We start from the raw sequence: 24,705 nt of genomic DNA on the forward strand, positions 1-24,705 counted from the left end.
CAGTGGGTCAATTGACGTGTGCAAAATGGGCATGCTTTTAGAACATTTACTGAAAGACCAAAATAGAGAGGGCCCCACCCACTCTTATGTGCATGCTCAGGTCCAAAATCAGTGGGTCCACTGACGTGTGCAAAATGGGTATGCTTTTGAAACATCTAAAAGTGTTCATTCGAACTAAGAAAATAGAGACTTTTGGAACATCCAAGCCATCCATCAATTTGGGCCTACTGTGGACATCCAGCCATCCATTAAAATGAAGAAAATGAAAAGAAAAAAAATTTGGACCATTTCTCGATTTGTGCGTGTCATCCTTGCGCAGGGGCCATGCTAATCTTCTCTGTATCGTTCCAATTTTATCGGATGTCTCCGAAGAGACAATATTTAGACCCAAGCATGCATTCATAACGGTATAAATATTTACAAACTTGCCGATGTGGGACAATCCTTCTCTGCGCGAAAACATAGGCTTCTCCATCAAAAGCTGCAGCCAGGAGGCAAAATGAATAAGATCTGAGCCGTTCATTATCACATCCGCCCCACCAAGAAGGGCCATAACCCCCAAAGCACAGTTATTATGTGTTCCCACATCAAAGCCATGGAGTCATTACAGGCACAGGTGAAACCTTGTTGGATAACAGTTCAATATATATTAGGAGTTGTCCGCCAAGTCAATTTGTGCTAATTCTCTAACGAAAAAGTAACTTACGCTGCTTCTTTGAGAGTGATGAATTCTAATAACGTTGGACTTGAAACCATAGCTTAAAATCTCTGAGAACTTAAGAAGATGTGTTGTTGGGTTGGGTCAACTGAAAGTTGCAGCCAAGTATTTATTTGATTCTACTTGGTATATGTATTAGATGGAATATAAAAAAACAGTGAGACCAAGTACAATGTACAAGGTATTTAACAGTATGCCATGACATATGGAAGCAGTTTGGCTACTGACACTAGCCCGTTGGTTAGTGATCATTGCTCTGTGGGCCCCACCATGATGTGTGTGTTTTATCTACACCATCCATCCATTTCAATCAATATTGTTTCCTGTGATGTGACCCACTTGAGATCTAGAAAAATGGATGGACGGCATGAAACACACACATCATGGTGAGGCTCACATAGCACCGACTACTAGCCATGTGTTAATGGTAGGGTTACTAGCCAAACCGTGTCCGTCCCGTGTTTCAGTATGGGCCTCTCAAAGGCTACTATTATTTATAAGCTTCTTACTAACAGTGGCACGCAGTCAGGTCAATGTGATGGTGATACCGGGCTTGACGACTTGACTAAGTGGGTCAATCCAGCTGGCCTACCATTAACAGCGTAGCCTTCAATGGACCTGGTCAGCACAAAGGTTAAATAGGTTCAGCTGGAGATGGGTCAATCTCAAGCCTAGAGTTTGGGTCCCATCATATATATATATATATATATATATATACCTTTCAATAATGGAATGGAAGTGTCCCCAGAGATTTGCCGACGCAAACTTGAGGAACATCCATGCCATTCAACGAGTGGGCCCCACCTACTATTATGTCCATGCTCAGGTCCAAAATCAGTGGGTCAACTGACGTGTGCAAAATGGGCATGCTTTTGGAACATCTACCGAGAGACCAAAATAGAGAGGGCCCCACCCACTCTTATGTGCATGCTCAGGTCCAAAATCAGTGGGTCCACTGACTTGTGCAAAATGGGCATGCTTTTGGAACATCTAAAAGTGTCCATTGAAAGAACAAAATAGAGACTTTTGGAATATCCAAGCCATTCATCAATTTGGGCCCACTGTGTTCATTCGTGTGGACATCCAAGCATCCATTAAAATGAAGAAAATGAGAAGAAAAAAAATTTGGACCATTTCTCGATTTGTGCGTGTCATCCTTGCGCAGGGGCCATGCTAATCTTCTCTGTATCGTTCCAATTTTATCGGATGTCTCCGAAGAGACACTTCTTTAACCCAAACGGGCATATATAACGGTATAAAGTATTTACAAACTTGCCGATGTGGGACAATCCTTCCCTACACCAAAACCACTCGAAGATAGGCCTCTCCATCTAAAGCTGTAGCCAGGAGGCAAAGTGAATGAGATCTGAACCATTCATTATCTCATCGGCCCTACCAAGAAGGGCCGTTACTCCCAAAGCTGAGTTATTGTGTGACCGCCATTGATTTCAAGGGGATTTTGCTAATTGAATGTCCAGCATTGCTCATTTATGTTTTTAGTAACGAATGGCCACAATTGCCTGATTTTGATACGTGGGACCAGCATAAGTGGGGCCCATTTGATTAGTGTACTTGCCCTTGCCACGTTTATGAAATTAGATTCAACACAGTGGTCCAAAATCAGTGGTCCACTGGCGTGTGCAAAATCGGCAGCTTTTGGAATATCTAATTAAAAGTGTCTATTCTAAAGAACAAAATAGATACTTTTGGAACATCCAACCCATTCACCGATTTGGGCCCACTTTGTTTATGCCTGTGGACATCCAGCCATCCATTAAATTGAAGAAAATCAAAAGAAAAAAAAATTGGACCATTTCTCGATTTGTGCGTGTCATCCTTGCACAGGGGCCATGATAATCTTCTCTGTATCGTTCGAATTTCTTCGGATGCCTCCAAAGAGACACTTCTTTAACCCAAGTGGGCATTTACAACGGTATAAAGTATTTACAAACTCGCCTATATGGGACAATCCTTCTCTGCACCAAAAGGGCTTGAAGATAAGCCTCTCCATCTAAAGCTCTAGCCGGGAGGCAAAGTGAATGAGATCTGAACTGTTCATTATTTCATCGGCCCCACCAAGAAGGGCCGTTGCGCCCACAGCAGAGTTATTGTGTGACCGCCATTGATTTCAAGGGAATTTTGCTAATTGAATGTCCAGCATTGCTCATTTATGTTTTTAGTAACGAATGGCCACGATTGCCTGATTTTGATAAGTGGAATGAGCATTAGTGGGGCCCATTCGATTAGTGTACTTGCCCGTTTCACATTTATGTAATTAGATTCAACACAGGCTTGCCTAGCATGTGAAATATCAAAGTATATAAACAGATTAATATTAAGAAAGATTAATGGGTGTGCCATAAATTGGTCTCCTCGGTATCTGGACCTATCAGATGATTTGCATCAATGATTTAAATATCAATATCGTTGCATGTATCAGAATATTGGATGTGGAAACATATCGCATCAATGGGAAATATTGCATTTGTTGCAGAGTGTATTAAAATATTGAGAAATTGATTAAAATTTTTATAAAAAAATCTACTTAAAATTCAAAAGATGATAGTAAAAAAATAAGATGTTATTATGAAAACATAATCAATACATTCAAAAGCAACAAGCAATGTATAAATATACCTGCACTAATATAGTGCACGTATTAAAAATAAAAAAATTCAATTATTTTTTTTTAAAAATTTTTATAAAAAGTTTTTTTTTTTAATTTTTTTTTATATAATAAACAAAAGAGTGATCGATATACACTCATCAATGCACAAATATATTAGGGTAGGTTAGTTTTAACTTTTCAAATACATTAATTTTATTTATTTTTTGATATTTTAATTAAAAAAAAAATTTAATAGAAAATTTCCATAAATCTGTACATCAACTTGGAATTACTTTCATATGATTTTTCTACATTCTAGCTTCAAGTTAATTGAGTAAAATCAGAAGAATTTTGAATTTTTTTCAAATTCTTCTATTTTTCTCAAAATAAAAAATCAAAGGAAAAATATTTGTGCTCTTGCATTCAAAACATATAAGATCATGGATTGATAACTTGGTTTCACTAATTCTAGTTGATTTAAACAAGAAAAAATATTTTTTTTAAAAAAAACACAGTTTAGATTCTTAATTCTTTTTGTTCTTTTATCATCTTGATTTCTCTATCTCAATCCTCTTCTCTCTAAACAATTCATCAGGACCGGTGAAAATATTTTTGGGAATTTAATTCTAAAATATTTAGAAAAGTTAGATTTATTAGTGTTTTTTTTTTTTTTTCTTTGTAATTTTATTTTTCGCAAAGGGGCATTGTTTGTTGGTATGATCGATGGATATCATATGTATTAACAATATTTAGGAACTTTATTCCATAACATATTCAAAATATTACAATGTATGGATATGTCAATGATACATAATATTTTTCGATATTTTTGGTGATACAAGGGAATTTGATAATGCCCCCTGATTTTCTATCACCGGAGTGCAATACCAATGGTAATAGCTGATATTATTGATATTTAAAATGTTGGTTGCAATCTTAACTAAAAGTAACTTTGCAACATTATCCATTCCATGATGGGCCATTGAAATGTTTACTTTACACCATCAAAAGGGTTATTTATTTATTTTTTATTATTATTATACAACACACGCCTCATATGGGTACTCGAAGCTGGGACTTCAATGTTGAAACACAGAGCGTCTAAGTCATGGATCAAAACCCTACCACCAAAAGGATCTTGATGGTTCCAACTTAAACTCTAAAAATATAATTGCTTTAAAATATTTTATGGTGACAAAGGGCAGTTTGTTGCAACAAAATCTCGAAATTTCTCAATTAATCAGTGTAATTTATTGCAACCAAGCACACGCTAAAAAAAGTAAATGATCCTTCTTTCTAGTTCATGTCTTTGACCCATGGAATGGGAAAAGACAGAGTCACAATGGCAAATATTAGAAATCAATATTTTCTTTTCTTTTATTGTTTGAATGGTTAAAACTATGGGTGCAAATTGGGTCGAGCTTAAACTGAACTGGATTCGCCCAGCCCAAAATTTTGGCCCGGTTGTGTTTGTTTGAGTAAAAGTCGAGTCAGGCTTAGGCTGGAAATCCTCATTTTGAACTTGGGTTGGGCTGGGCTGGGCTGGGCCAGGCTCGAGTTGTGGACTCCAGCGGCTAGCCCAAATCAAACCCAATCCTATATTATAGTGGTACTGTGAAATATTCCTATATAGCAAATTGGAGGTTCCATGTCATGCGGATTGGCATATCTGAAATGAAATTCTTAAAATGAATAGCTCCCATTTGAGTGTCCAAACAGAATGCAGAAACATGTGGGAACCTAGCAACGGCATGTACCTACCTAGGGATTTCTTTTCAAAAACCTCCCAACGCTCATCTCTATCTCCATTCATGTTTTTTTTTTTTTTTTTTTTTAATTAATTTTTTTAAATGTGAGAATATGGACCGTTGATTTGTAGGCCCAACCATATCTTCAGGTCTCTCAGGTGCGATTAGGTTCCATCAAACCGAATTCATTGCTGATCTGGTGGGATCCACTGCTGACAGCTGCAGGGCTCGAAATAACCACCAATTATACTCAAACGGCCACCCCAACTTAACTGGAGACAGATTAGGGTTGAGGATGCGGTGCATTAGTTTGGGCTTGGGTTAGGTCTTGGGTTGGATCAAGCTACAGGTTGACCAAGCGTGGTTGCACCGGCCGACCCTTATCCCAACCCGACCCACCCCACCCCACCCCACCCCTGGCTAAAACGATGTTTTATTAAACGACATGAAAAGGGTTTCAAACTAAATGAATTCAGGCAATTTAAACCAAATGAATATGATTTTAAACTATATTAGGTGATGCTTTCCTGCATGGTGTGATAAATATAGTTGATATTCTCAAAAGGTCATGATATTTTTGTATAAAATTTATGAAATGAAATTACCAGAAAATAACTCAATATCTTAAAAACCTCATAATTTTTGGATTTTTCATGTTTCTATCATAATTTATTGCATTTTTGACATTAAAAATTAGAAGTTAAGTAATTTATTTATTCCAATATATTTTAACTTTAAAATCATTTACCATTGATAATAATATTTTTATAGTATTTATTTCCGGTGATAGTCTCTAGATAAATTAGAAATTGAACATGTGACTTGTAATAATTAAGTCAATCTAGATGGTAGAAATAGGTGGCTTGATTTAAATGGCTCTTGTATAAGAACTTGTATTTTTTTATTTTTTTAACACGCGCACACACACCACCACACACTCACGTCGTAGTGGAATTTCACCAGTTATGGGTACTCGAACCCTCAACCAGGTGTTGAAACTCCTTTTTAATTGAAGTTGAAAACCCGTGAATGTTTTGAATTTAATAAACAAATGTTTATTAATCAGATGTTTGCAGCATTGAATGATCATTTTGAACTTTGAATCTATCTAAAATAGTTACCACTAGTGAGAAAGTTTAATTGAATAGAATATGCCATATGGGCAACTGAAGAGTGCCTGAGTATCACCCATCACACACAGGCGGAGCATTAAGAAGTGTTACCCAGGTAGCATGTTGGTGGGTATTTCCTTGACTGTGGGGCGCACCTTGATTTATGTGTTGTATATCCATGTTGTCCATTAGTTTTTCAGATCATTAGAGGTAATTATCCCAAAAATGAAGTAGATCCAAATCTCAAGTGGACCACACGATAGGGATTAAATTCCCATCATATGCATGAGAAGCGATGATGGAGCTATGATGCAAGGCATAGATGAGAAAAGAGGACACAGAGCTACATTTGATGATTGAAGACATGGTGGAGATTGTTATTTTTTGATGTCTTAAATTTGTTCAAGATCAGGATCTTGTAATTGCATCGATAGACCATTCGATGCCATCGAGCACCATTCGATGCTATTGATTAGTGCTCGATCCCATCGAGAATTTCTAGATTTTCTCCAGTTGGTCGTTGGACTAATTGGGTGCTTTTTCAATGCCATCGAAGAGTGTTCGATGACATCGAAGGATATGTTCAATGCCATTGAAGATGGATCGAGGCAATCAAAGAAGTATGGACTGATCAAATGATAAGTTTCAATGACATCGAACGAATTCATGTAGATTTTCGCAGAGTTGCGATTTTTTGAGATTTATTTCCGAATTCGATTGTGATTATTCCAAAAGCTATATATTGGGGTGTAATCGAAATTGGGAGGTATTCAAAGCTTTCTAATTCAAGGTTTTAAGAGTGTAGCTTGGTTGATTCGAGGTTGTTTGGATCCGGTAATCTCTCAACTCTTGTAATTTTCTGCTTTCATAGTGATATATGTCGCTTTGTGCCTTGGTTTTTTCTTATAAGGATTTTTTCACGTAAAAATTCGAAGTGTTTACGTTGTACTTGCTTGGTGCGATTGGATTACTCTACTTTATTCATCTTTATGTGCTTCTGCGGTTCTCTAACATTGTATTCACATTGTCCATCTATTTAGAGAGATCATTTTAAGGCATGAGCCAAAAAAAAAAATGAGGTAGATTGAAAGCTTAAGTTGACCCCACCACAAAATAAAAAAATTAAAAAAAATGGTGGGGATTGAACAAGTACCATCAAAACCTTCTTAGGGGCCAAGAAGTTTTGGATTAAGCCGATATTTGTGTTTTCATTTATTCGATGTCTATGTTAACTTATGAATAGGTCAGATCTCAAATACAGATCATGGCCGATAAAAGGTTTCAAGGGTGGGCTTCACTGTCCTTGCTGTCTGTGATGGGTTCCACTTGGGCTTCGGATCTACCTCATTCTCTGGCAGATGCTCCAAAATTATCTCTAAATGGATGGACGATGTGGATACAGCACCTACATCCTGGTAGGGGCCAAAAAACAACTTGGTGACATCACTAGTGTATAATTTTGCCACCAGTGCCATCCGTAGCTGATGTGCATCCCTTGGAGGGATTCTATCCAGAAGTGGATTGGCTGGTGCACCACACACCACCTATCTTGCTGGTGTGTTGTCCTAACCAAGTTCTTTGGGTCCCATCATGACATGAGGTATGTGTTATATCCCAACTGTCATTTCATCTGGCGAGCTAGTCCTAAGGCTTGAACCGAAAAAGAAGAAATATCCAAAGATCAAGTGGACCACACTATAAAAACCTGTGGAGTGTTGAACGTCTACCATTGAAATCCTTTTAGGGTCACAAAAGTTTTGGATCAATATGATATTTGTTTTTCCTCTCATCCAAGCCTGTGTGACCTTATGGAAAGGTTAGATGGAAAATAAACTCTATGGTGGGCCCTACGTATGTTTTAACGGTGAGGATCATTGTCCCACTGCTATTTCTAGTGTGATTTGGATGTGAATCATTTTTGGTATCATGCTTTAAAATGATCTTACAAAATAGATGAACAGTGTAGAATCATTTTGGGAGCAGCAGTGATCGTCCTCGCATATGACACGTACCCACACCAGCCAGATGGCTGGTCTACGGTACACCAGCCAATCCGCTTCCATTCTATCTGGCATCCGTTTAGTGGACTCGATTTGGTAGTGACTCCTCCAGTACCAAGCTCGATATTGATACTAAAAAATAGGTATGTACGCGCCCTACAATAATCTATGTGTTTTATCCACGCCATCCATTCATTTTTCATCTCAAATGGAACACTTCATAGGAAACAGTGTTGTTGAGCATGCACAGTTGAAGACATTTCGTGGGCCACATAATTTTTAGATCTACTTTATATTTGTAGTTTTCCTTCATCTAGGTTTACATGACTTTATGAACAGGTTGAATGGCAATGATAGCAAATAAACATCATTGTGGACCTAGAAAGTTTCAACGGTGCTGTCATTATCACACTGGTTCCAGTGGTGCGCTCCTCTTGAGCTTTGGCTCTATCTCAATTTTTTTTTTTTTTTTTATTTATTTAACCCATGTCTTAAAATGAGCTGGCAAAATGGATAAACTGTGTGGATAAAACACATGCATTATAAAACACATACATTGTCAGGGTTCACAAAGCTTTTCCAATACAGACACCATAGAATCTGTGTTCCCGCATGCAATGCCATAGAGCCATTGTAGGCACAGGAGAAACTTTATTCAATAAGGGGGTGTTTGGACGGATGGATTGGAAGGGATTATACCAAACATGCCATACAGACCCGGTCAACTTGTCCCGGGATATAGCAAACCCATGGACCTTAAACCAATCCACTGACATCATCATCATTACCTTAAAATTGATCCCATCCCTCCTAATCCTGTTCAATCGGGCCTGGGGCGTGTTTGGCCAGATGGATTAGAAGGGATTGGAAGGCAAAATCCCAGGATATGCCAAACTTACCAAACAGACCCTGTAAACTTGTCCTAGGATATAGCAAACCCATGGATCTTAAACCTATCCACTGACATCACCATTGTTACCTTAAAATTGATCCCATCCATCTTAATCACGTTCAATCTAGTCGGCCAAACAGGCCCTAATAGTTCAATATTAGGAGTTATCCACTTGGTCGATCTATGCAAATTTTCTATTGAACGCTTCTTCGTTGAGAGAGATGAAATTCTAACTGTTGTACATGAAACCATAGCTTAAAATCTCGAGAACTTGAGAAGATGTGCTGTTGGGTTAGATCAACTCAAAGTTGTGGCCGAGTATTTATTTGACTTGACTTGGTATTTGAATTAGATGGAATATACAAAGATAGTGGGGCCACATTGTGTATAAGACCCGTATCCTAAACCATATCATTCCATAGGCTTCCACGGTACTCCCTGTCGAATTCCGGGAACCATCGACCTGTTACCTATATTTGTGCGCGGTCCTGAGTCGTGTCCCGTATATCTGAGTCGACTCGACTCGAGACTTGTATCCTTATAACTGTGTCATCGCTGCCGTTTCGATGCCGCGTCTCTGCGCCGAAGCGATACCCGGGCCAGGAGATGTGGGCCCACGTTCAATTCGAGGAAAATGCCACACATTGCAAACACCGAGTGAATCTCTATGACCCATCACATCACTCCATCAATCAATATCAAGTACAACCATCCCTCTCTTAAAGTCAACTCTCTCTTACAACTAAGTACATTCACCCATCACTCATCATCCCCCTCCCCATCACTCCATCACTCACATCACCTCTCTCTCTCTCTCTCTCTCTCTTACACCTCTCTCTCATCTCTCTCATTATCTAAAAACAAGCAACCCACGTCTCAACCCCCATAAGAGCTTGGTGTGGCCCACCTTCCTACCACCCAATCCAACCCTTGGATCATCATCTCAACCGTCGAAATTCTCCCCCTTGGGGCTTTAGATTGCATAGGCGGAAGGAGTTAATCTAGAGGTGGGTGCTTCTCTCTCTCTCTCTCTCTCTTTCCTTTATTTTGTGGCCCATTCAATGAGTGTATGTGGTGTCCAAACCGTCCATCAAATGGACCCCAGGGCTATCCAAACATGGGGACCAACCCACTTTGCTACCCCTCTTGGAGGGTCTGGATGATGGGAAAACACACATACCAGGTTGATCCAAATCACGTGGGCCACATTCATGTGGGACCCACCTTGATTAAAGTGTTCACGCTGTCTGTCCAGCGTCCCTGGATGCTAGACATGGCTACATGGGGGAGTGTGAACGGACAGTGGGGTGCACTAACACCAACAGAGAAAAATAAATAAATAAATATTTATTAGCTTGGTTTAAGCTTTTGGGGTGGGCTGCCCATGTAGGCCCCACCTTGAAGTATAGGCCTAATCCATGCCGTGCATTCCATTCCCCAGCTCATTTTAGACGTTGAGCTGAAAAATGAACCCAATTCAATTTTCTGGCGGGCCATAGCATAGAAAATATTGATTTTTTTACAATTAAAATCGACTAAGACCCACCTTGAGCCAAAACATACTAAATATTGGGCTTATTTGGTCGATCTTGAGCCATGAAATGTAATGGCTGGAGTGGATTCACCTGATGCGGGCCCCACTTAGGAAAAACCTCAAAATACTTCTTTTAAAAAAATAAAAAAATACATGTAGCGCTTGCTGCTACTGATGCTGCAGCAGGCTAGGGACCCTAGGTCCCAACCGTGGGCCCCACCGTGATGTGTAAGACCATCAACACCGTGCATGTGATGATTGTTTTCCTCTTCATCCAAGGTCTGTGAGACCTTATCCGTTTGCAGCAGCTGTAGCTGCAATGTATAGCAGCTAGATAGCTGTTGTGTACGTCTAGCATGGGACGTGGACCCCACCTGTTGCATCCACACCGTCCGATTTGAAGGAGGGCTTGGGCCAGCAACCGACATCAACTGTTGCTGCACGTGCGGCAGTCACCTTGGTGACATGTTGGGTGTAGCACGGCTCCACCATGATGCATGTGTTATATCTAAACCGTTCACCCATCTGCTGGGACGGGCAGGAGCTCTAAGCAGCCACTGATGCATGTGTTGCATCCAAACCGTCCATTCATCTGGTGAGTTTGTCTCAAGGCTTGAGATTAAAAATATGACAGATCCAGTCATTAGGTGGACCACACTACAAAAAGCAGTGGATTGAACACCCACCATTGAAACCCCTTATGGGGATTACAAAAGTTTTGGAACCAATATGTTTTTTGTTTCTCCTCTAAATCCCGGTCTTTATGACCTTATGGACAGATTAGATGGAAAATAAGTACTACGGTGAGGCCCATTGGAATTCAACAGTAGAAATCAATATCACCACTGCCATTTGTGGTATGGTCTGGATGATCTTTGGATATGATATTTTTATATATAATGCTTTAAAATAATCTCTAATAATGGTTGAAGCATGTAGTTGGTATGACCCATTTAATAGGGGCCCATTTGATGAGGCCGATTTGATATATTTGGGGCCCACTTGATAAGGCCCGATATGATGTATTTTGAGCCCACGTGATGCAGCCCATTGGAGCGGCCCACTCGACTTGGCCCATTTGATTCGGTCCATTTGTATCGGCCCAGTTGATTCGACCTATCTGTATCGGCCCATTTATATCAGCCCATTTGATTCGACCCATTTGTATCGGCCCATTTGAATCGACCCATTTGATTCGGCCCATTTGTATCAACCCAGTTGATTCGACCATTTGATCGACCTACTTAATTCGGCCCATTGGATTGATTCAACCCATTTGATGTAACTGAGGTCCATTGATGATGTATGAGGCCCACTGATGAAGCCCATCTTATATTCCATCTATCCCGTCTAGTAGGTCCAGCGTCCTGTTGGGCTGACCGCCCACCAGATGGCCCATCTTCCTGTGAGCGTTGTAAATTCACATTGGCCATCGGTGTGGGGCCCATTGGTGTTGATGTGATATGGGCCGCTTTGTAGCCCACACAGCTGTAGCAGGTCCAGATATCAGGTGGGCGCCCATCAGGATGTCTGTTGGGCTGGGGTGTCCCACCATGGGGCTGCCATATGAGGTCCACTATGATGTATATGTTATACCCATACTATTCACCCATTTGGGAGTAGTGGGCCACCTTGTAAGGCCCATCATATATAAGTTCTATGCTCATGTTGTCCATCTGTTTTCTAGATTGTGTATGGGCCGTGTGGTTTCCATTATGAGTTAGATTCTATATTCCAAATGGGCTGCATCATGTTGAATGTACCATATCCATGCTTGCCCCCTTTTAGTGAGGCTCGTTTATGATGTGCAAGGGCCCCATTTATTGTATGATTGGCCGCCCATTGTACAGTTTTAAGGCCCACCTTGATGTATAGGAAACACACTGTTTATTGGTTCTTTGGGCCACGGGCTGCCTCATGAGGGCTTGTTATAGTGTATATGTTGCACATGCTGCCCATCTACTTTGTTGGATTGCATGGGCCACCCCATAAGGGCCCAATATGATATATGTGACTCAATCTTTGCCGCCCACCCAAATTGCCTAGTTTTGGGCTGATTTGTAAAGCACACATTGGTGGATGTTAGTTACACCTTAGTTATTTAATTGGGGCATGTGGGTTGCCCATGAGGTCCAACATAATGCATGAGAAGGATGTTCTCCTTAGCCATGATGTTTTTGGGCCATGGCCTACCCCTCATGTAACCCGTTTTGATGTATTTAGGCCTTGGGGCCATTACTTGGGGCCCAATATAGCGTGTAGAATATTATGGATAATGCCCTTTTATTGTGTGGGCCATGGGTTGTTTCATGAGAACCTTGTATGAAGCCCATGGGATGTGGCCCAAAAGTAATGCATATGATATGTTTATGGCCCTTGAGTGAGGCCCGATTTAATGTAATTGAGGTCTACCGGTTGTATATAATTGAGGCCCATGTGTAGGGTCCATGTATTGTGTATTTGAAGCCCATGGGTTGTGGCCCATTGTAATTTATATGAGGGCCCATTAGTACAGCTCGTTGATGTAGCCCACTTGATGTATACGAGGCCTATTATGATATATTTGAGGCTCATGAGTGGTGGCCTACTGTGATGTTTTGAGGTCCATGAGTTGGGGCCCATAATGACGCATTGGAGGCCCATTGTTACGGCTCATGTGTTGCGCCCCCTTTATTATATATTCGACGGCTTGGTAGTATGGCCCAATGTGATGTATTTATGACTCATTTGATGAGGCACGATGTGTTGTATATGAAGCCCATTTGATGCGGCCCATGGCGGTGTATATGTGAGGCCCTTGTGTGAGGCCATGAGCCACTATATGTTTGGCCCTATGTGGGCCACTCCTCGGGAGCAATGTTGGTTAAATGTCCATATTGATGAGCAATGATGGTTAAACGTCCACATTGTGACCTTTTCTTAGGCCCCTTTGTTAGATCGATTATCGATGTCGATCATCGGCATCTATTATCAATACTGATTACAAGTATGTGACAGTATAGCATCTGATACATGCCCATACACATCATCTGCATGTTTGTTATGAGATGTGGTTGACCATTGCATATGTCATTGGGCAGGTTGTTATGAGACTCCTTGATAGGCGGAGGTTATCTCACGTGAGTGCACGGTATGCGCAGGATTGATGCATGACTGGATTGTATGACTCATGCATCGTGCATTGTGATTATTGTATGTCCTACCGACATTAGGGTTGTAGCCTCTACAGGCATATCATGGATGACCAGAAGGGATACTGAAAATCTGTTCTAGCATCGGGTTGCCATAGATGGCCCTGGGTGAAAATTTCTAAACCCTTTTGGTATCAGAGGACGCCCTAATGTCGAGACCGACTGGATGTATATGAGCGCATGAGGGCCGTATACTAATAGGCCGCGTCTCTCACTGTGTCGCGGTCGGTTGGGAGAGGGTGTGACCTTACCCGCCTGAGTGAGGGGGCAATATCTAAGTTGAGTCTGACCAGCTTGAGGAATGGGTCCACTATCAACGAGTCGAACCTGTATTACCAAGCGGATAGTGAGGTCTCTTCCACTTACCCAGTTGTGTGCTCGGATAGGGGCGACAAGCTGGCAGAGAGTGTAATAGACCCCGGTGATGATCCCAGGGAGGAACCATATTGATATGTGGAGTTATTGAGCAGGAGTTGCATACGCATTCATTTATTCATTCACTATCCACTTGGGCTAGTTGTGCGTATTTATTTGTTACATGTACCTTCGCAATGGCCAGGATTTCGGTTGGGGCGTGCAACTAACCGGAGATTAGGAGTTTACCACATTGAGACTGACTATCCAAATTAGGTATGAGACTAGTTTGGATAGAAGTCCCTTGTGATGGACTCCATAGCCTGGGATACTGCGTACTATCATCCCGACTTCACACTCTAGCATGGTCATTCCATTCGCACCACATTTTCCATTTCATCTGCGGCATATGACATTTTGGATTACTATGTTTCTACATTTATATGGTCTAGATGTGGCTGACACTATTCGTGAACTCATCAGGAATTGTATATTGCATTGCATCATCGGTATCTGACATTTGGCTATTTATGACTCCTCTTTTACATAGTTAATCTGTATTGCATTTTCTGATAGTGATTAACTAATGGATTTGTTAGTATTTTCGCTTACTCTGATATCGTATGATTCACGATCTTACCAATATTTTCGATATTGTATGATTATGATATTGTATTGAATACTTGACACTTATCTCGTGCACACACTTACACCACTATCTAATCTTTCTATAAGCTTATACACAATAGATGCGTGTAGGTGATGTTAAGTTGCAGCAGTGTTGAGCTTGAAGCGTGCAGCGGACTTCTGGAGTTTGATTTTCGATTTATGTATTTTCCTCTCAGCATTGTACTCAAATGATTATATTAGTGGATATGTGATGATGATGTTGCCTTTGTGATTATGCTTCTTATGAGTTAAATATACATTAGAAAAAAAAAACCTCATTGTATGATCCCAGGATCGGAATCTGGCGTATGGATGTTGGGAGCTGAGAATGGAGTACTACGGAGGCTGTCGGCACCGGATTTGGCGATCGAGATTCCTGTGAATCTGATTTCCGTGTTTGGGGCGTGACATTGTGTTTAGCAGTATAAGTGACCTATGGACACAATTTGGCTAGTGACGCTGCCTTTAGGTGGCGCTAGTGATCATTGCTCTGTGGGCCCCACCATGATTTATGTGTTTTATCTATACCATCCATCCATTTCAATCCACACTATTTCCTAGGATGTGATCCACTTGAGATCTAAAAAAATGGATAAACGGCATGAAACACATACATCATGGTGAGGCTCACAGAGCACTGGCTACTAGCCATTGGCTAATGGCAGGGTCACTAGCCAAACCGCGTCCATCCCGTATTTCGAGATTCTTACAAACAGCGGCACACGGTCGGGTCAATGTGATGGTGATACCGAGCTTGACCGGACTTGACTAAGTGGGTCAATCCAGCCAGCGTACCATTAACAGTGGCCTTCAATGGACCTGGTCAGTACAAAGGTTAAATGGGTTCAGCTCGAGATGGGTAAGTCTTGGGGCTTAGAGTTTGGGTCCCATCAGATGTACAAACATGTATGTACCTTTCAATAATGTAATGGAAGGGCTCACACTCACGAGATTTGCCAATGCAAACTTGAGGAACATCCATACCATCCAACGAGTGGGCCCCACCCACTATTATGTGCATGCTCAGGTCCAAAATCAGTGGGTCAACTGACGTGTGCAAAGTGGGCATGCTTTTGGAACATCTACTGAAAGACCAAAATAGGGAGGGCCCCACCCACTCTTATGTGCATGCTCAGGTCCAAAATCAGTGGGTCTACTGACGTGTGCAAAATGGGTATGCTTTTGGAACATTTAAAAGTGTTCATTCGAATGAACAAAACAGAGACTTTTGGAACATCCAAGCCATCCATCAATTTGGGCCCACTGTGTTCATGCCTGTGGACATCCAGCCATCCATTAAAACGAAGAAAATGAAAAGAAAAAAAAAATTTGGACCATTTCTCGATTTGTGCGTGCTAATCTTCTCTGTATCGTTCCAATTTTATTGAATGTCTCCGAAGAGACAATCTTTTACCCAAGCATGTGTTTATAACAGTATAAATATTTACAAACTTGCCGATGTGGGACAATCCTTCTCTGCATGAAAACATAGGCTTCTCCATCAATGGCTGTAGCCGGGAGGCAAAATGAATGAGATCTGAACCGTTCATTATCTCATCCGCCCCACCAAGAAGGGCCATAACCCCGAAAGCACAGTTATTATGAGTTCCCACATGCAATGCCATATATGGAGCCATTGCAGGCACAGGTGAAATCTTATTGGATAAAAGTTCACCATTAGGAGTTGTCTGCCAAGTCGATTTTGCTAATTTTCTAATGAAGAAGTAATGTACGCTGCCTTCTTTGAAAGAGATGGAATTATAATAACGTTGGACTATAAACCATAGCTTAAAATCTCTGAGAACTTGAGAAGATGTGCTGTTGGGTTGGGTTAACTGGAAGTTGCAGTCAAGTATTTATTTGACACGACTTGGTATTTAAATTAGAAGGAATATACAACAGCCGTGGGACCAAGTATAATGTACAGGGTATTTAACAGTATGCCATGACATATGGATGCAGTTTGGCTAGTGACGTGGCTGCCACTAGCCCATTGGTTAGTGGTCATCGCTCTGTGGCCCCACCATGATGTGTGTGTTTTATCTACACCATCCATCCATTTCAATCAATATTGTTTCCTGTGATGTGACCCACTTGAGATCTAGAAAAATAGATGGATGGCATGAAACACATATATTATGGTGAGGCTCACATAGCACCCACTACTAGCCTTTGGTCAATGGCAGGGTCACTAGCCAAACCGTGTCCGTCCCGTAGTTCGGTATGGGCCTCTCAAAGGATACTATTATTTATAAGCTTCTTACAAACAGTGGCACGCGGTCAGGTCAACGTGATGGTAATACCGAGCTTGATTGGACTTGACTAAGTGGGTCAATCCAGCCAGCCTACCATTAACAGTGTAGCCTTCAATGGACCTGGTCAGCACATAGGTTAAATGGGTTCAGCTCGAGATGAGTAAATCTTGAGCCTAGAGTTTGGGTCCCATCAAATATATATATATATATATATATATATATATATATATATATATATATATATATATATATATATATATATACATTTCAATAATGGAATGGAAGCGCCCACAGCTAAGAGAGGAACATCCATGCCATCCAACGAGTGGGCCCCACCCACTATTTTGTGCATGCTCAGGTCCAAAATCAGTGGGTCAACTGACGTGTGCAAAATGGGCATGCTTTTGGAACATCCACCGAAAGACTAAAATAGAGAGGGCCCACCCACTCTTCTGTGCATGCTCAGGTCCAAAATCAGTGGGTCCACTGACGTGTGCAAAATGGCTATGCTTTTGGAACATCTTGTTTCAAAAAGTGTCCATTTGAAAGAACAAAATAGAGACTTTCGGGATATCCAAGCCATCCAACAATTTGGGCCCACTGATGCCCATGGATATCCAGCCATCCATTAAAATGATGAACAAGGGAAAATGGGGAGAAAAAAAATTTGGACCATTTCTCGATTTGTGCATGTCATCCTTGCACAGGGCCATGCTAATCTTCTTTGTAACGTTTCAATTTGATCGGATGTCTCTGAAGAGACATGCTTGGAACCCAAGCGCGCATTTATAACGGTATATATAAATTACTTACAAACTTGCCGATGTGGGACAATCTTTCTCTGCATCAAAGATGCTTGAAGATAGGCCTCTCCATCTAAAGCTGTAGCCAGGAGGCAAAGTGAATGAGATTTGAACTGTTCATTATCTCATCGGGCCCACCAAGAAGGGCTGTAACCCCAGAGCAGAGTTATTGTGCGTCCGCCATCAATTTCAAGGGAATTTTGCTAATTGAATGTCCAGCATTGCTCATTTATGTTTTAGCAATGAATGGCCACAATTGCCTGATTTTGATATATCAGACCAGATGAGTGGGGCCCATTCGATTAGTGTACTTGCCTGTGCCGCATTTATGAAATTAGATTCAACACAGGCTTGCCTACCATGTGAAATATCAAAGTATATAAACCGATTAATATTAAGAAAGATGTGCCATAAAATGGTCTCCTTGGTATCTGGACCTATTAGATGATTTGCATCAATGATTTAAATATCAATATCTATGCATGTATCAGAATATTGGATATGGAAACATATCGCATCACATGGGAAATATTGCATTTGTTGCAGAGTGTATTAAAATATTGAGAAATTGATTGAAATTTTCATTAAAAAATCTGCTTAAAATTCAAAAGATGATAAGAACAATATTATTATGAAAACACAGTCAATACATTCAAAAGCAACAAGTGACCTATAAATATACCTGTACTAATATAGTGCATGTATTAAAAAATAAATATTTCACTTATTTTTTTAAAAATTTTTATAAAAAGTTTTTTCTTAATAAATAAATAAAAGAGTGATCAATATACACTCATCAATGCACAAATATATTAGGGTATTTTAGTTTTAACTTCTCAAATATATTAATTTTTATTTATTTTTTGATATTTTAATTAAAAAATAATTTTTTTATTAAAAAAATTCCGTCAATCTGTACATCAAATTGCAAGTACTTTCAAATGATTTTTCTACACTCTAGCTGCAAGTTAATTGAGTAAGATCAGGAGAATTTCAAATTTTTCTCAAATTCATCTATTTTTCTCAAAATAAAAAAAGCAGAGTAAAAATATTTGTGCTTTTGCATGCAAAATATATAAGATCATGGATTGATAACTTGATTTCACTAATTCAAGACAATTTAAACAAGAAAAAAAATACTTTATATATATATATATATATATATAAACACTGATTAGATTCTTAATTGTTTTTGTTCTTGGATCTTGATTTCTCTATCTCAATCCTCTTCTCTCTAAACAATTCATCAGGACCGGTCAAAATCTCTTTGAGAATTTAATTCTAAAATATTTAGAAAAGTTAATTTTATTAGTGTTTTTTCTTTTTGTTTTTTTTTTTTTTTGTTTTTTTGTTTTTTTGTTTTTTTTGTTTGTAAGATTATTTTTCGCAAAGGGGCATTGCTTGTTGGTATCCTCGATACATATCATATGTATTAACAATATTTAGGAACTTTATACCGTAACATATTCAAAATATTGCAATGCATGGATGCGTCAATGATACATTCTAATATTTTTCGATATTTTTGGTGATACACGGGAATTTCATAATGCTGACCAATGGTAATAGCTGATATTATTTGCAATCTTAACTAAAAGTGACTTTGCAACATTATCCCTTCTATGGTGGGCATTGAAATGTTTAATTTACACCACTAAAAGGTTTTTTTTTTTTTAAACACACGCCCCCACATGGATACTCGAAGCTGGGACAGTGTTGAAACACCAAGCATCTACCACCAAATCATGCATCAAAACCCTACCACCAAAAGGATCCTGATGGTTCCAAATTAAACTCTAAAAGTATAATTGCTTTAAAATATTTTATGGTGACAAAGGGCAGGTTTGGTTGCATCAAAATCATGAAATTTCTCAATTAATCTGTAGTGTAATTTAGTGCAACCAAGCACACACTCAAAAAACGCTAATGATCCTTCTTTCGAATTCATATATCTTTAACCCATGGAATGAAAAAAGAGAGAGTCACAATAGCAAATATTTGTAGTCAATATTTTTTCTATTCTTTTCTTTTCTTTTTTGAATGGTTAGAACTATGGGTGCAAATTGGGTCGGGCTTAAACTGAACTGGATTCACCCAACCCAAAATTTTTGCCCATTTGCGTTTGGTTGAGTAAAAGTCGAGTCAGGCTTAGGCTGGAAATCCTCAATTTGAACTTGGGTCGGGTTGGGTTAGGTTGGGCTCGGCTGGGCTGGGTTGGGCTGGGTTAGGCTCGAGTTGAGGACTCCGGCAGCTAGCCCAACCCAAACCCAATCCTATATTATAGTGGTACTGTGAAATATTCCTATATAGCAAATTGGAAGCTCTATGTCAAGAAGATAGGCATATCTGAAATGAAATTCTTAAAATTAATAGCTCTGATTTGAGTATCCAAACGGAATGCAGAAACATGTGGGAACCTAGCAAGTGCATGTACCTACCTTGGGATTTCTTTTAAAAAACCTCCCAACACTTGTCTCTATCTCCATTATTTATTTATTTATTTTTGTGTGAGAAAATGGACAGTTGATTTGTAAGCCCCACCACATCTTCAGGTCTATCATGAACGATTAGGTTCCATCAAACCGAATTCATTGCTGATCTGGTGGGATCCACTGACAGCTGCAGGGCTCGAAGTTACCTGACCAATTCTACTCAACCGGCCAACCCAACTTAACTCGAGACAGATTAGGGTTGAGGATGCCGTGTACTAGGTTGTGCTAGGGTTGGATCAAGATACCGGTTGACCAAGCGTGCATGGTTGCGCTGAGATCGGCAGACCCTTATCCCAATCCGACCCAACCCACCCCTGGCTAAAACGATGTTCTATTAAAGGACATTAAAAGGGTTTTAAACTAAATAAGTGAATTTAGGCAATTTAAACCAAATGAATATGATTTTAAATTATGTTAGGTGATGCTTTCCTGCATGGTGTGATAAATATCATTGATATTCTCAAAATGTCATGATAAATTTGTATAAAATTTATCAAATGAAATCACCAGAAAATATCCCAATATCTTAAAAACCTCAAAAGTTTTAGATTTTTCATGTTTCTATCACTAATTTATTGCAATTTTCACATTAAACAATTAGAAGTTAAATAATTTAAAATCATTTACCATTGATAATAATATTTGTTAGTATTTATTTCGGGCAAGATGCTCCTGATAAAGAAATAGAAATTGAACATGTGACTTGTAATAAGTCAATCTAGATGGCATAAATAGATGGCGTGATTCAAATGGCTCTTGTACAATAACCTGTATTCATTGCTTTTTCTAATTGATTGATTAGTGGATATTCAATGGAAGGTGAAAAGCAGTGAATGTTTTCAATTTAATAAAAAAAATCTCTATTTCTAAAATTGTTACCACGGGTGAGAAAGTTTAATCCAATATCATATGCCATGTGGGCAACTTAAGTGTGCCTGAGTATCACCCACGGGACCCACGTTGATTTATATGCTGTATATCCATGCCGTCCATCAGTTTTTCAGATCATTACAGGTAATCATCTCATAAATGAAAGAGATCCAAATCTCAAGTGGACCACACTATACGAATTGAATTCCCATCATTAAAAACTTCTCAGTGGCTACAAAAGTTTTGGATCAATCTTGTATTTGTATTTAACTTTATCTAGATCCGTGTGACCTTATCAATAGGTTGGATGGGAAATAAACATTAGGGTGGCCTCGAAGATGTTTTTAATGGTGGGAATTCAATCCCTATTCTGTGGTCCACTTAAGATTTAGATCTGCTACATTTTTGGAATCAGGACTTATAATGAGCTGGAAAAACTGATGGACGGTGTGGATATACAACGTATACATCAAGGTGGGTCCCATGGTAAGTGAAACATCCACTAATGTGTTACCCGGATAAGACCTTATCGGCTCTCTTCTTGGTCCCTCCCCCGGCATGCAATGGACGTTGAATGGACATGCCACCTAATTAATAAATATATGGGAGATGATAATAGCATTGGTCTTCATATATAGCTTCCAAATGATACGTCAGATAATAAATCATTGGTCCTCATTGCCCATTTTTTATACCAATCTGGCCCCCATGGAACGTTGTTAATGTCTAAAAAGCTTTCAAATAACACATGGGACGCCCCATCATCATTACGAAGAATCCATTTGTTTCACACTATTATTGCAAGCAAATGCACAAAAAAAATAAATATAATGATTGGGTAATTTTAACCATCCGATCAATAGTATAAGAATTGGATGGTCTAGATCAAATAGAGAGAAAAAAGGTCCAATCATCCTCTGGAAACATTTTCTCAATAAACCCCATTGTGGATTGCTTATGATTCTAAAGAAGCATTTTGGATAGATGATGCAAATCATCCAATCTATGGCTGATTAAGATGGACAGTTATAACAAGATATATAACCGGCATTCAATCAATGTGATTTTTGCATCATGGCCTGCCAATTATAGCGTGGAACAAATGAACGATTCAGATTGATGATTGATAAACCTCACATGTCAATTAAAAGCTTTGAGGAAGTTGCTAACGTTCTTCCATGTGCCAACCTATCACCCAGCCATTCATTTGCCGTGCTTTAGTGGATGGTCCAAAAATCAGCTTCCAACCTACCCTGGATTTCATTTCTAAGACTTTGGGAGTGTGGAACTGGTCCATTGGTTGCTAAATGGAAGCAAAACGGGTCCCACCCATTTAAGGAGAAACGAGACGCGTGTTTGAGGGCACCAAAAGTCGGCCATGTGAAAGCGATCTGGCGGTGGACAGAAACACCAATCTGTTTTTCACGTGGACTCTAGTACATATGATACAACACCAGGACACGGCAATAAAATAGAGAAAGCATACACAGCTAAGATACGCATTTTTTGAGCTGGTCGAGTCAAAATCTCCATTTGATAGGAAACAGTCACTTTCACGGAGTTTGCCTTGTAATTTCTCAGGCCATGTGTTGTAATTTCACTTTTTGGAAAAAGCCGGGAATTAATCAATTTCTATGCAAGAAAATTCCTAGCAGTGTCAACGCGCTGGGCACGTGATTACGTGGTAATTAAGAGACTGCACCTCCTAGAATCACCAATCACGACGGTTTGCCCGGCAGCGCTGTGCACCTCTCATGATGATTTTAGGTTTTCATTGTATTCGGCTTTCATCGTATTGGCTTTGACCCAGTTGGAACTAACCATAAGCCTCGCATCTGGATTTTGAACTAGTCAAGCCAGGCTTTTGGGCTGGACTTTTGGTTCTATATGTATTTTGGGTGCTCCTGCAAAGCATCATAAGCTTTATTGGGGGATTTAGAGTTGCTTATACTTAGATTGGTGTATCCTAATCATCATTCCAACAATAGAGGTAACCATTACCAGTCAATCGATGGCTTTCCACAGCATCTCAGGTGGGTCCATGTGTATGTTGAAACTAAGCCATTAGAGTTTTTTGGAATCATCTATTTACATTCATTTGCCGCCAAAGGGTGAGTTTGCTGGCCTTACTTTTAGGAAATGTCATCTAAACATGGAAGCCGCATCATGCACGGTTTGGATCTCATATCAACCACGCGTCCAAATTAGTATATGTCACCACACGTATAGAGTGTGTGGGGTACGCAAATTGATGTAGAACGGGTAGCGGACACTTTCATGGCTGAGATGGACCGGAGAAGGCTCGATCGGAGGCGGAGGTTATCGGGACATTTGAAACCTCAAAACAGTCGTATCAGTGGTATCTCATAAACGGAAATGAGTTTTTCGACATATTATATATGATTTTGAGGTAGGAGAAGCTATTTTAGCCAGCCAACCTTGCTATGTCGGGTTGCCCATGCTGAATTTGTGAGATTCTATCAGATTAATGGTTGAAAGTCCATTTTATTTTAATTTTTACTATAAATAACAAGTTTTAATTCTATCATAACTTTTGACACTTTGAGTTTTAGGAGTCGTGCCCAACATGAAAAGGGCTTAGAAGATTAGGAGAATAATGTAGTTAGGCCAAATTGGACACTTACTATTTTCTACTGAAAACCATGGAGTCTAGTAGGAATCATGACCATATATAAATAGTAAGTTTACTATTTATAGTATGTCCCATTTTTAGGGAGTTTGAGTCTAAAACTTCATCCTAGGTTTGAGTTAACTATTTAAAGGATTATAATTTCAATTTTTTTAATCATCAATCAATTTATTTCAAATTATTAGAAATTATTCATGTTTTCATCCTCGGTGGATTCGAGGAATCTCTATGAAGAGTCTAGAGAAGTTCCACGAATTCGGAGTGGTTATCCTTGGAATCTCTATGAAGAGTCTAGAGAAGTTCCACAAATTCGGAGTGGTTATCCTTGAGGAAGACGGTGATCGACCTCATCACGTCTTTCCCCGCATCACAAATCCTCGCATCCTTGAGGAAGACGGTGATCGACCTCATCACGTCTTTCCCCGCATCACAAATCCTCGCAAATATAATTGACTTCAGTCACTAGTAATCTAAAATATGAAATAAATAGATTTTCTATGTATCAATAATAGAGATTACGGACTAAAATCTTAAATGCATATTTTGGCGGGAAGACATTCCTAATATCGCAATGCTGTTTAGAGGGATGCTTGATCTTCTACACCTTACATCCTTATGAAAATCTCTCAATGGGACTAGGTTTTTCTATGTGTTGGTGGGGGACCAAAACATTTATTTTTAGAAAAAGAGGATTAGAGAGGCTTATCCACCACACTTGTCCAATTTGAAGTCTCAACACCAAACGTTTCTATATCCATCTGAATAACCATGTATATGGACCACGATTCAAACGTTTCATCCCACCTATC

General features: G+C 39.6%; 4 non-coding genes and 1 pseudogene across 4 annotated transcripts; all 5 read right to left on the reverse strand.

Moving 5' to 3' along the window:
- Nucleotides 1-273: 273 nt before the first annotated feature.
- LOC131222244 (U6 spliceosomal RNA) lies at nt 274-376 on the reverse strand. Its single transcript, XR_009159954.1, has one exon. It is a non-coding gene; the product is annotated as a U6 spliceosomal RNA (small nuclear RNA).
- A 1,461-nt stretch (nt 377-1,837) lies between these two features.
- LOC131222321 (U6 spliceosomal RNA) lies at nt 1,838-1,940 on the reverse strand. Its single transcript, XR_009159997.1, has one exon. It is a non-coding gene; the product is annotated as a U6 spliceosomal RNA (small nuclear RNA).
- A 577-nt stretch (nt 1,941-2,517) lies between these two features.
- On the reverse strand, nt 2,518-2,620 carry LOC131222446 (U6 spliceosomal RNA). Its single transcript, XR_009160049.1, has one exon. It is a non-coding gene; the product is annotated as a U6 spliceosomal RNA (small nuclear RNA).
- A 13,529-nt stretch (nt 2,621-16,149) lies between these two features.
- LOC131222612 (U6 spliceosomal RNA) lies at nt 16,150-16,230 on the reverse strand (annotated as a pseudogene).
- A 1,512-nt stretch (nt 16,231-17,742) lies between these two features.
- Nucleotides 17,743-17,844, reverse strand: LOC131222504 (U6 spliceosomal RNA). The gene has a single exon (XR_009160075.1). It is a non-coding gene; the product is annotated as a U6 spliceosomal RNA (small nuclear RNA).
- Between the last annotated feature and the right edge of the window lie 6,861 nt (nt 17,845-24,705).

This window comes from Magnolia sinica, chromosome 1 (genome assembly GCF_029962835.1).
Source record: "Magnolia sinica isolate HGM2019 chromosome 1, MsV1, whole genome shotgun sequence".
NCBI lineage: Eukaryota > Viridiplantae > Streptophyta > Magnoliopsida > Magnoliales > Magnoliaceae > Magnolia > Magnolia sinica.